We start from the raw sequence: 12,688 nt of genomic DNA, 5'->3' as shown, positions 1-12,688 counted from the left end.
ACCAAGACCATTCACTACAAATTTTTATTATTTTTTCTCATCTGTAATCTCACTGATGCATGATAATTTTTTTTTTTGGCTGTGGTAATTGGGGTTAAGTGACTTGTCCAGTGTCACACAGCTAGGAAGTATTAAGTGTCTGAGACCAGATTTGAACTCAAGTCCTCCTAACTTCAGGCATGATACTCTATCCACTGTACCAAATAGCTGCTCCTGGCAATTCTTTTACTCTTTCCTGCTTCATTTGGTTTTATACATTTCATTATAACTATTCCAAACTTTCCTCTCTCCCAAAAGATCTCATCTTCTACTTCATTAAAAAAAAACATCATAAAGTCTCTATTCTCCAAATTCTATATCTCAAAATCCCTTTTCCTCATTCTTTGTTGTTTCACTATGTTTTAGCCTATGATAGAGATGGCTTTTCTCCTTGATAAGATCCACAGCTCCACTGTTCTTTTATTTGCAGTTCAACCTGACTCCTCAAAGAACTTTCCTCCATATTCATTCTCCCTCTTTCTCTTATGTTCAATCTTTCTTTATGCCCTGGGCTCCTTACTTATTTCACACAAATATACTATGGTTACCTCAATCCTTTCACCATTCAAGTGAAACCTCCCTCTGCAAGATTACAAATTATCTTTAAGTTGTCATATCAAATGGCCTTTTCTTTTTTACAATCCTCATCTTATTTGACCTCCCTGTAGCTTTTGAAATTGTCAATAACTCTCTGCTCTTAGACATTCCTCACCTGCTTTCTGTGACTTTGTTCTCTATGAATAATCATCCCTGTTCTACTCATTAAACATTAGCATCCTTCAGCAAAAATCTTGAACCCTTTTCTTATTTCTATATTGCTTCCTATCAGTTCCCATTTGTTCAATTATCAGCTGTATTCAAATATCTCTAGGCAACTAGATGGCATAGTGGAAAGAGCATCAGTCCTGGTGTCAGGAGAATCTGAGTTCAAATCCAGTCTCAAACATTTAACACTAACTAACTGTGTGACCCAGGGAAAATCAATTAACAGCAATTGCTTCACTAATCTTTCTCTTTTTCCTGCTGTTCAGTATGACATTATATAGTAAATGTTGGACATATCAGTTTTGATGTCCCATATATTTCTCAAACTTAGATTATCCAAAACAGAATACATTATGTTCTCTCTCTCCACAGAAAAAAGAAAAAAAAGCTTTCTCCAAATTTTCCTTTTTCTGTTGAGATTATCACTTTCTATTCACATTGTTCTTCAGCATAATTATCTATAAAATGTTTCTAATAATCTGTAGTTTGTTACTATGTGATTAATTATTTTTTTATTTTATCCTGTACATAACTTGTTTGGTATATATTTATTTACATGTAGCTTCCCTATATAAATTATATGCTCCTTTTTTTTGCCTATTTTGCTTCTCCAGTACTTAATACAACATTACAAATATCGTCATAGTAGACGCTTAATAAATGTTTATTGATTAATTGTTACTTTAATATGTTAGTTATTAAAGATACTTATCCTCTCTATCCCCAATTTAAAATTTTCCTTATTATACTAGTTGTATTGATTCTGTTTGTGCAAAAATTTTTCAAGTTTTTGTAACTGAAATTATGTACTTCTTTTTTGCTCCAATTTTTTGTTTGATTAATAACTCTCCCTATTATGAAATGTATTTGATCTCATTCTCCTATAATTTGTAATAATATATATTTTACCAGTGTTTATTCTTATGATGCATAAAATTATGAATAGGCATGGGAATTTTCAGGGCAAATCTGAATTCTGATTGTTATATTGGGTCAAAGTGGGACATTTCTACTACATTCAACAGGAAGATGCTACTGAAGAAAAAGGTCCAGTTTTAAATAGGAATTGGTATATTGTTCTGCTTTGCATCTGTCCTAGTTCAATCATATAAAGATATGCTAGGTAAATCTCTAATCTTAGCTCGTGCCATTAAAAGACTATCTCTAAAGGCCCAATGAAAAGCAAAAAGAAAAATGGGATTTTCATGATCCTGATCTGTCAAAAAACATTTCCCTCCCTAAATGAACTATTAAGGAAATTTAAGGGGAAAAGCTTTACCTTCTACAAACAAGACCAAGACTACCAGCCACCACCTCATCTGAAATTCCACACACAACCTGACACTCACAAATTCGCAATTCAAAATTAATTGGTTTTTAGGCCATGCATTTCGGTCAGAATCACCCAGACACTCCATTTCATGTGGTGAAAAGAAATTAAGTCAATTTTCTACTTGCTGGACTCTCGACTCTCATCTTGCTGTTTTTCTTTGCCACCCTTTCTGCACGAGGAGAAAGGCAACCTTTAAAGGCATTCTCATTATTTCTCTGATATGCTATTAAGTACTGTAAACATGTCTTAGATAAGTCCATGTCACAAAGTTTATAAAGTGTTTATAGAATAAGAGCCAAAGTGAGATTAAATTTTTTATTAAGAAAAGAATGAATGAAAAAAGGAGAGAAAGATTCATAAATATTGGGAAAAGCAATGGATTTGTATCAAGAAATATCAGTTTAAAATTCTGCCACTCAATGTCTGTATTATCTTAGCAAGCCATCTACCTGAAACCTCAATTTTCTCATTTGTACACTACCTAAACTACACTAAACTACCAAGAACTCTTAACTTGGGATGTGTTAACTTACAGGCAGATAGAAAGACAGATAGATAGGTCCATTCTAATATAATTACCTCCTTTTAATCTGTTATATTTTATGCATTGAAAATATTATTCTAAGAAAGGATCCATAGGTTTGTCCAACTGCCAAAAACAATTAAGACAATACACAAAAATGTTTGAGTAAATGTTTTCTAAGGTCTCTTCCTGCTCCATAATCCGTAATCTAATAGTCAGATTGTCAATCCAACAGGTAATGTTAATAAAAAAACATCTATAAGGGAGTTCTCCTAAACTTCCCAGTGTTATCACTCAGCAAGATCTGTTAACTTTTTTTTAATTCCATAGAGTTATTCTATAATAAAGTGACACAAAGCCCAACCACTATTTGTTTCTTAGACAGTTATTCCTCAAACTTAGGCATTAGGTTCTCAGAGACTTCATAATGTATCAAGAGCTAGGAGATATTTATCCATTTCCCTTAGTAAACATGGAAGGCTAAGCTAAGAGAGGTTGCATGTCTTGACCCTGGTCACAGGAAATAATAAGTAGCAGAATCAAGTAGAGATCCAGGATCTCTACCACCAAATCACATTACCTTAAGTGCCTTATCCAAAGAGGTGTGATGGGAAATCAAAATCAGCAGGTAGTAAACAATTACAGAAGGAACTACAAAAGCAGAAAGTACCAATATTCTTCATCTCAAACTCTAAAGTTCTCTATTATTATATGTAGTCCAAAAAGTTGTTTGCTTATGACAGTGGATGCTATGAAATGAATGATAGAACTAGCAGACTAAGAAAAGGTAAAAAACATTTTAAATGTTGACTATGGGAGTTACATGGAATGGAAACATCAAAGAATCATTTGTCTAAAACCAATTTTCTGGCCAACTAGAAGCATGGGGATAGTCCTAACATAATCTGATTTCCTGTGAATTTTCTAATAGGTTTATATGGGAGAAAATGTTCTCTGTGTTTTGGCTTGTTTCTTGGTAAATAGATATCCACTTCAGGATATAGGATAAAGGAATAACAGTAGGTCAGTCAAGAAATCAACAGGCACTTACCATGAGGTTACTAGGTAGCTAGAATAATGCTAAGTGTTAGAGAAAAAGGCAAAAAATAAAACCAGAGACCCTACCCTCAAGAAGCATACATTCTGAAAACAGTAGAACACTTGTAACTATATATATACAATATATAACAGTATATGGGAAATAACACGATAGGGGAAAATGTTAACAGCTGAGACCTAGAAACATCTCCTACAGAAGGTGGGATTTGGACCAAGTTTTGAAGGAAATCATGAAAATTAAAGGGCCAATATGAAGGAGGAAGGCATTCCAGGTATGAGGAACAAACAAATGGAAGATGGAATGCCATGCTCAAAGAACTGTAATTAGGTCAGTGTGACTGGCTGCTGGAGTGCATGAAGGTGAATACAGTAGAAGGTGGATAGAAAAAAAGGAATCAACCAGATTATAAATGACTTTAAGAGCTAAACAGATAATTTTGGTTTAGTCATGGAGGTAATGTTTGTTGATTGAAGTCCAGAATTTTACTCACAATCCAATGTCATTTCTAATTTGATCCTCGAAATACACCTGGAAAGTAAAAGGCATTATTATTGACCATTGATTATTGTGCATTAATATCATTGTAGATAACATTAAAGGTATTTTTAGATCCCAAGTATTAGTGTATTATTAATTTTAATAATAGAGGAATTATAATACATGTATTCTATTATCACAGGCAATAATAATAGGAATAGTTCCTAATATTTTGTGTGTGTTTCATTGACATCTTTGTCAATTCGATGAAGTCTACAGAATTCTTCTCAGAATAATGTTTTTAAATGCCTAAAAGAAAAAAATAGACATTACTAAGAGAATAAATTATTTTTTAAAAATAGTAATATGTTAAAATAAAAATATTTTAAAATAATTAAGTAATATGATTAATAAAGTGCCCTTTTAATCAACAATACATTATTTAAATAACTAATATTTTTAAATACTTAATATCCTAAAAATAAAAGCAAATTTATGGACTTTCTGAAATCTTTCCAGAAATCCCTTGAGGTACATGGACCCTAAATTAAGAAGTTCTATAATAGAGATATTCTATAGGTTATAGAAGCATTATATAATAATTCTATGATTAGAGGTATTATGCACCATTAAACTGTGAACTTCCTTGAGAACTTAAATGATTGTCCATGGTCACCTAGTCAATATGTGCCAAAAGTTGTTGTTTGTCCTTTGTTCGCGAAGAGGACCATGACATCAGGGAGGTGTGCCATGACATGCAAGTGAACTGGATTTAGTGAGGGAGGGCTGGGCAAAGTTACCTGCCTCACTTTCCTTTCCAGAGCCATCTGGGTCCAGTGACCAGATATAGATCAGGATAACTGGAGATGACCCTGGATGCAATGGAGACCTTGCCCTTTTTAAGCTCAGGTCTTCAACCTGTCTCAGTCTGACTAAGGTCACACCCATTTAGTGATTAAGGCAAAGTAGCTATTGATGCAAGAATATCCTCTTTTACCAGTCCAAAAAAAAAAAAAATCTAAAGAAATAAATGAATGAATCTGGGAGGGAGACCCTCAGTGCTTCTGCTTTGAACAGATGTGTCAAAAGTCGGACTTGAACCTCAGCCTCCCTGGCTTGAACATCTGTCTATTCATTATACCCTGTTATGTCTCTTATTATAGGCAATAAAGCAAGTATTGCTGTATCATAGATATCACTGTGTTATTACAGGTATATATTACCATAGATAATTTCTGTGACTATTTCTTGCTCACACAAGCAACGATGAAACCTAACAATGAAAATCTAAATGTATGGGCAATCATGACCCTCATTGGGAAACCACATTTCCTCCTTCTTATATCACTTGTATAGATAGCCAAGAAGCTAGATAGAATTAGGAGGAAGATGTATAGTCTTGAAGCAAATACTGTAACCTCCACAGGAAGACTGAATCTTGTTTCTGTCTGTCACTCGATTGTTAGGCATTGAAAATTAATTAGCATGAGGTGATAAGATTATTAAGATTAAGTGCTGCTTTCTGGATCTCTGCAATTTTCCAATGGACACAGGTCATGATTATCTATCTTGGAATTTTAACATAATTAAACTCTTTGTATATCTGTGCACTTGTGGAAATGAGAAATTATATGTAAGCTGGTGCGGCTTTTTGGAATTATTATAGGAGTGATGACCCCAGTTTTCATAAATACTAAATCCTGTCTGCAGTTACTAAAGGTTTCAGTGTGACCTTGGATCTTTATTATCTCTGAGAATGAATCCTTTATAGACTCCAGATGGAAAGTGTAAAATTAATAACCCCTAGTAGACTAACACCCATATGTTTTTCATCTACTCCAGAGATGCAATTTGTTTATGGTGACATTTATTTGAAGTAAATTATCATATAAATGAAGATACATTGCTGTTTCTGAGAATTTAAAGAAAATAAAGCATTGAAAAGACTGAAGGAAGTATTTAATATAGATATCCAAACTTACCTAATTACTAATGTTTAAAAGATTCAAGTTGAAAAAGTGTCTGAATTGTGAAGAGTTCTTTTTTTAAAAAGATGTGTTTTCATTTGTAATGTGTGCTTATATTTTCTTGGGGAAAGTGGATTCATACATTAAAATATCCACTTCAGATTTTAAAATATTTCTTTAATTTCTGAATAATTACTATTCAGCTGTTTTTTTTAAAAGAAGACATCCAGGTTCCATTTCAATTTTAGGCAAAGGGATCTTTCTTAGTGCTTGTCACCATTAGGTTACTTATTCTGGGATAAGTGCCAAATCCCAGGTCAAGCCTTGTTGTGTCCACATATTAACTTCTTTTGAAACATGTGAAATCAACTTGTGATAGCCCTGTGTTCAGAAGCAGGGTCAACTTCCATGGTGAGTAATTGCAATTCTGTGTGTTGATATCATTTGTTCAATTTTCCATCATCTTTTTCCAATACCAACTACTTATAAGACTAGGGCACAGGAATCTGTGTGCATCACTACTCCTGCCATGAATTTGTTTCATAAACGTAGGTACAAGTCAATGGACTTCTTCTGAGCTTAACTTCTTTACCTGTAAATTGGAACTTCGGTCTAATCTAACTCAGAGCCTAAGATTCTCTCCTTGAAAAAAAAGTCATAGAAATCAGAGAATCTCAAAGCTAGTCAGGGCCTTGGAGATTATTTACTTTCTTCATTTTATAGATAAAGAAACTGGGGTCCAGAAAAGTGAAGCAAGCAGGAGAGACAGAGATAGAACTCAGGCCTCCTGACCTGTGTTTTCCAGAGCCCTTCCTCTATACTATATTCTTTTCATTTGGCACACAGTAATCCTTTGAAGAATTATGGGAAAGTTTTGATAATATTGCATTCCATCTCAATTTAATTCAATAAGAATTTATTAAATATCTATTGGCTACTAGAAACTGTAATATAAAGACAAAAATGAAATCAGTCTGTGTCCTAAATTTACATTCTAGTATAAAAAAACAATATGCACACAGATAAGGAAATGTATATATATGGGAATAGAGATCCATAAGAAATATAGAAATATTCATAGATATGTTTATATACAAATCTATAGGTATTATAATGAGTATGTGTTCAAATATTTAACATATTGTTGCTATTATTCAGTCATTTAGTAATGTCAGGCTCTACTTGACCCCTAATATTAAGCATCCTAAAATGGTTAGCCATTTCCATCTCCACTGGGTCCTCATTTTATAGATGAGGAACTGAGATAAATAGGAGTCAAATGACTAGTTCAGGGTCATGAGGCCAAATTTGAACTCTGTTCTTTCTGACTCCAGGCCTGGTGCTCTAACTGTACCACCAGTGCAGACATGAAAATGTTATATTGTGAGTATAGGAGTTATAAAGGAATCAGTACAATGCCTGGCACATATGGAGTTCTAGTCCCTTTCCCTTCCTCTACTTAAACATTCTTAGAAGAATTTGGCTATTGGACAACTCAAGAAACCTTATGCTTCTTGCAAAATTGACCAAAGTTTTGAGTAGTTGTTCCTCAGACACAACACTCTACTTACTGCCTGTCCCCATCTAGCAAAGCCCATCATTTTGCATCCTTTTTTTTCATTATTCCTATTCTTTTTTTTTTTTAGATTGATAAAAGAGGTTTATTATTAGGCCAAGATAGAGATAAGGAGGGCACTGGACAAAGGGTCCAGTGGACAGAGGGTCCTCACATGGCTACCATGTTTGGAATCTCTGCCATCCCTATTCTTTTAAGAAAATAATCCAGCCAACTGAAAACTCTATGAAGTTTTGACCTTTTCTGATATTATCATCATTAATAAGCTCAGGATCATGTCTGGCAAATAGTAGGTACTTGTTTATTAGTAGATTTGTGGTATCCAATTAAAAACATGAATAAAAGCACTTAGCTATCTTATTCTTAAGGGAAAATATAGCATGTTAACCATTCCTAAATAAGCCCTCTGACTTAGTAGATAGACTGCTGGACTTGGAACTGAGAAGAACTGGCCTTTAACCTTGACTTACTGTTTGACAATGTCATGTAACTGAAATTTTTTTGTCTCTACCAAATCACTAAGACTTGCCTCTTAAATTATGAGGTAGATCCTTATATAGCCCAATAATTCATGTTAGAGATGCCATGGATTGAATAGTCAATATAGTGTTTCATATGTGGGCTATTTTATTCATAAATGGGCCATTCACTCATAGATTTTTAGGTTGTTTTTTTTTTTTTTTTTTTGGTGGGAGGAGACAATTAGAGTTACATGACTTGCCCAAAGTCATACAGCTAGTAATTGTCAAGTGTCTCAGGTGGGATTTGAGTTCAGTTCCTCCTGACTCTATATCTGATGTCCTATACCCTGAGCTACCTAGCTGCCCCTTACTACATAGATTTTTAAGAGTTACTAGGGTTTCCAACTATCTTATACCGCCTAAATGAGCCCTGTGCATTACCAATCACAGTTCAAGATTCTTGAACTGATCCTGGGGTAAATGATTTGTCTGTCAGACTTTTTAATGTTTCTGACATAAGGTTCCTGCTAACTTGAGAAATAGCTTATGAATATGGTTGCTTCATACTCTAGGGTTTTGTCATCTTGTACCTGACTGTAACTATGTAATATGGTATGTTTGATGGGCTAGGGCAAATGCTAACCTTACAAAATCTGTTTCATTTTAAATATATTTTTTAAATTATGCTTACTTTTTTTTTATTAAAAGTTAAGTTTTAGTCTTTATTTTGTTAGATGAATAAAGATAACATACATTTTTATTGAATGTCTAATAAATATTCTCCCTAAAATAGAAATAAATTTTCTAGGTATATATCCTAATGAAATATGTGACACCTTCCTATGTGCCTGCTCAATCCTTCCTTAACATGTAGGCCACATGATTTGAGTTTTGATCTTGTCCCTTGGCCTTGTATGACCTTCCACTGAGGAGGCAGACTTTCCTTTTCTAGGGCATAGCATCTCACATCTCTATAGATTTTTAAGGTTAGCAAAGCTCTTTCTTCATGACAACACAATGAAGTAAGCAGTACAGGTATTATAATCTTCATTTCTCAGGGTGCTTGATGAAGACTGAGGTTTATTAAGAATGCTCTCAATTTCACCATCTATGTCACTAATAATGGCTTTTTTTATTTTTTTACTTTATTTTATTTTATTTTACTTTGTGTTAAGAATATTAATATTAATGCTCAATAAGAAATAAGAGAAAGTAAGAATCCAAGTGATCGTTTCAGATCCCTAATTAACTTAAGGACATCTATGGTTTTGCCCTAGCATGATGACTCTAGAGGGCACTGATAGCATTGATCCTTGTTTTGCTATTATAGGAATATTCTCCCTGCCCGCCTGGGTCCTGAAATCTCTGTTATCTTCCAAATGAGGTGTCTACTATGTCAAAAACTTAAGATACCTTTTGTGCCATTTTCCCAGGGCACAAACATTTCTTTTTATGTCTAAAGTGCCTTTAATGTTATAGGATATCAGTCAGTATTAAGCACTATGCCTATACAGATGTATATAGATATATACAAAATCTCACAAGCATGTGTATGTGTGTGTGCATGTTTGTGTGTGTATAGGTGTGTGTGTGTACATGCTAACTTTAACACAAAGAAAGGGATTTTCCTACTTTGGCCTTAGGCCTTTGAAAAGACTACATTTCTAAGAAAAGTAGAAAGTAAATAAATATTGTCCCTGGCAAGCCTTTTCTAACATGTCATCAGCACTCAGGGAAAAAAATGGTTGTTAAACTTTTATTCCACATGACCTAGAAAAGACTCCAGCTGCTGATCACATATCAGACCAAGCTCTGGGCAATAAAGGACTTTCTAACCCACCTTTATTTGCTCTCAGTCCAAGATAAACATTTATCACTGGGTATATCGATTAACAGCATATCGCTTCCCTTCTTACACTTTCACAAAGCTAGCAATCTGACCTCTGGGGGCCTCAATATTTGGTGGAGGTAGAAGGGAGGGAGCCCCCAACTATCACCATATACTGAAAAGAGATAGGGGTAAAGAGAAAGTTGGGTACTTTCTGCTGTCCAGTAAGAAACTAATGGTGTGCAAGAGATAGACAGAGCTTTTAATGACTCAGGGACAGATTTTGTCTTTCTTACTATGTAATAGCAAGCTAAGGGCCACTGCAAAGTCCACTGGAAAACTTTCTGGAGCCCTGGGGAAAAAAATGCCAAAAAGAGTTGAGAGTTTTTGCCTTGTTAGTATGATGTTGATGGACACAACAAAATTGTCCATAAGCAAATGTTTTCATCACTGGAAACTCACACATACACACACACACACACACACACACACACACACACACACATGCATGCAGGCAGACAACACCCCAAACAGAGAAAAATAAATATTGCTGGTTTAATTTGCTATTTGCAGTAGGTATATTCCAATATAAATATGCTTCAAAAATATTCCAGTTTTATTCTTCCTCCACCTCTTTTTCCAATTCTTTTTTTTTTCTTTGAGAATTATTTCAGACATTTCTAACACAGAGATCTGACTCTGGCAGTCCTTTACTCAAAGATTTCCAGTAGTTCCCTGTTTCCTGGGATAAATTATGAAATCCTTAACCTGTCATTTAAGGTCCTTAACAATCTACATCCCAATTATCTTTATAGTCATTTCATATTACTCTACTTACCATAGTCCACTGGAGTCAAATCGACCTGCCAGCTGTTTTCTGCACATGACTTGCATCTCTTGCCTTACTATATGTAGTCTGTATATGGAATGCACACTGTCTTCACCTCCACCTGTTCAAACATCTAGCTTATTGATAATAAGGTTTGGCTTCTATTTCCTATTATATTAGGCCTTTGTTAAGTACTGTTTCCTACCCCACAACTGCATGTTCTTTTCCTCTTGGAATTACCTTGTAACTACTTATTTGTGTATATACTGTATTCCCCCAGAAGAATATAAATTTTTAAAATTTTAAAATAATAATAATAATAACTAACATTTACATACTACTTTTAAAATTTCATAACATTTTACAAATAACCCAATTTATCATCACAATAATCTTGGGGAATAGATTTTATTACTGTTGTTCCCATTCTACAAATGAGGAAATTAAGGCAGACAGGTTAAGTAATTTGACCAGACTCACAAAGCTAGTGAGTGAATAAGGCTGTATTTGAACAGAACTCTATATACTGAACCACCGAAACCACCAACTTTAGTCCCTCAATAAGTCTGAATTCCCAACCACTAGCATAATGCTTTGTACTTTAAATGTCATTCATTCATGGAATAAAATGCAATTCTGATTTTCAGTATTATGAAAATAGTGTACACCTGCCATGGATGATTCCATTTAACAAATTCAACAAAGGTTTATGAATCTTCTTGGTAGGGTACTGTTCCAGGTGCTAGAATTATTGAAGTAAATAGGATTTTCCCATTTATTCATGCATGAATGAAACGTTTGTTTTTTAACTATCTACACAGAGAATCTTGTATTTCTTTTTTTTATTTATTTTGAATTAATTTACTTAATTTTGAATTAATTTTGATGTGGTAACTCCCTTTATCCTGAAACCTATCCATAACTTAAATATTTCATAGAGTTTTGCTTTGTTTAAGTTTTGAGATTAAAAGCCTAAATGAATTTCTCATAAATCCATAACTATTAACTATTAGAAATAGAATTTGAACACAAGTCTTGCTGATTCTAGAACCAGCACTGAATATGCTCAGGTAGAGTGATTGAGTGCACAGAGTGTTGGAATTAGAATCAGGAAAAGTTGGATTCTATCTTTGCCCTTATTGTATGACAGCTCATTACTATTGTTTAACAATTAAAATACCTACTAATAAGTTATTCATCTATTATTTTCAAAACACAAGAAAACCTCTATTATTCAGAATTCTTAAAGAATCAGTGATAAATTTTCCAGATAACATATATCTTTCTTCTTTAAACACTATTTAAATGTCCATTAAATATTTCACATATTTTCTCATCTTGAAAATAATAAATTGGATGTAATTAAACAAAATACATCCAAAAATTGTATATTTATAAATTGTCTACTAATAAAGAAGACAAAAAATGTAGGAAAAAAACAAAAAATTCATGCCTGTTCTCAAAATGATCAGTTACTACATTGGAATACAACAATATATATGTAAGTAAACAGAATGTAATTTGAGGAAGAAGCATTGATAATGGTGGTAGGACATGAGGAAAAGCTTCCTAAGAAAGTGGCATCAGTTTGTAGCAGCCCTTTTCATAGTGGCAAGAAACTGGAAACTGAATGGACCCCCATCAAATGGAGAATGGCTGAATAAGTTATGGTATATGAATGCTATGGAATATTATTGTTCCGTAAGAAACGACCAGCAGGATGATTTCAGAGAGGCTTGGAGAGACTTACACGAACTGATGCTGAGTGAAATGAACAGAAGCAGGAGATCATCATACATGGCAATATCAGTATTATAGGATAATCAATTC

This window comes from Antechinus flavipes, chromosome 2 (assembly GCF_016432865.1).
Source record: "Antechinus flavipes isolate AdamAnt ecotype Samford, QLD, Australia chromosome 2, AdamAnt_v2, whole genome shotgun sequence".
NCBI lineage: Eukaryota > Metazoa > Chordata > Mammalia > Dasyuromorphia > Dasyuridae > Antechinus > Antechinus flavipes.
The sequence above is the reverse complement of the archived record's forward strand: the minus strand, read 5'-3'. Positions refer to the sequence as shown.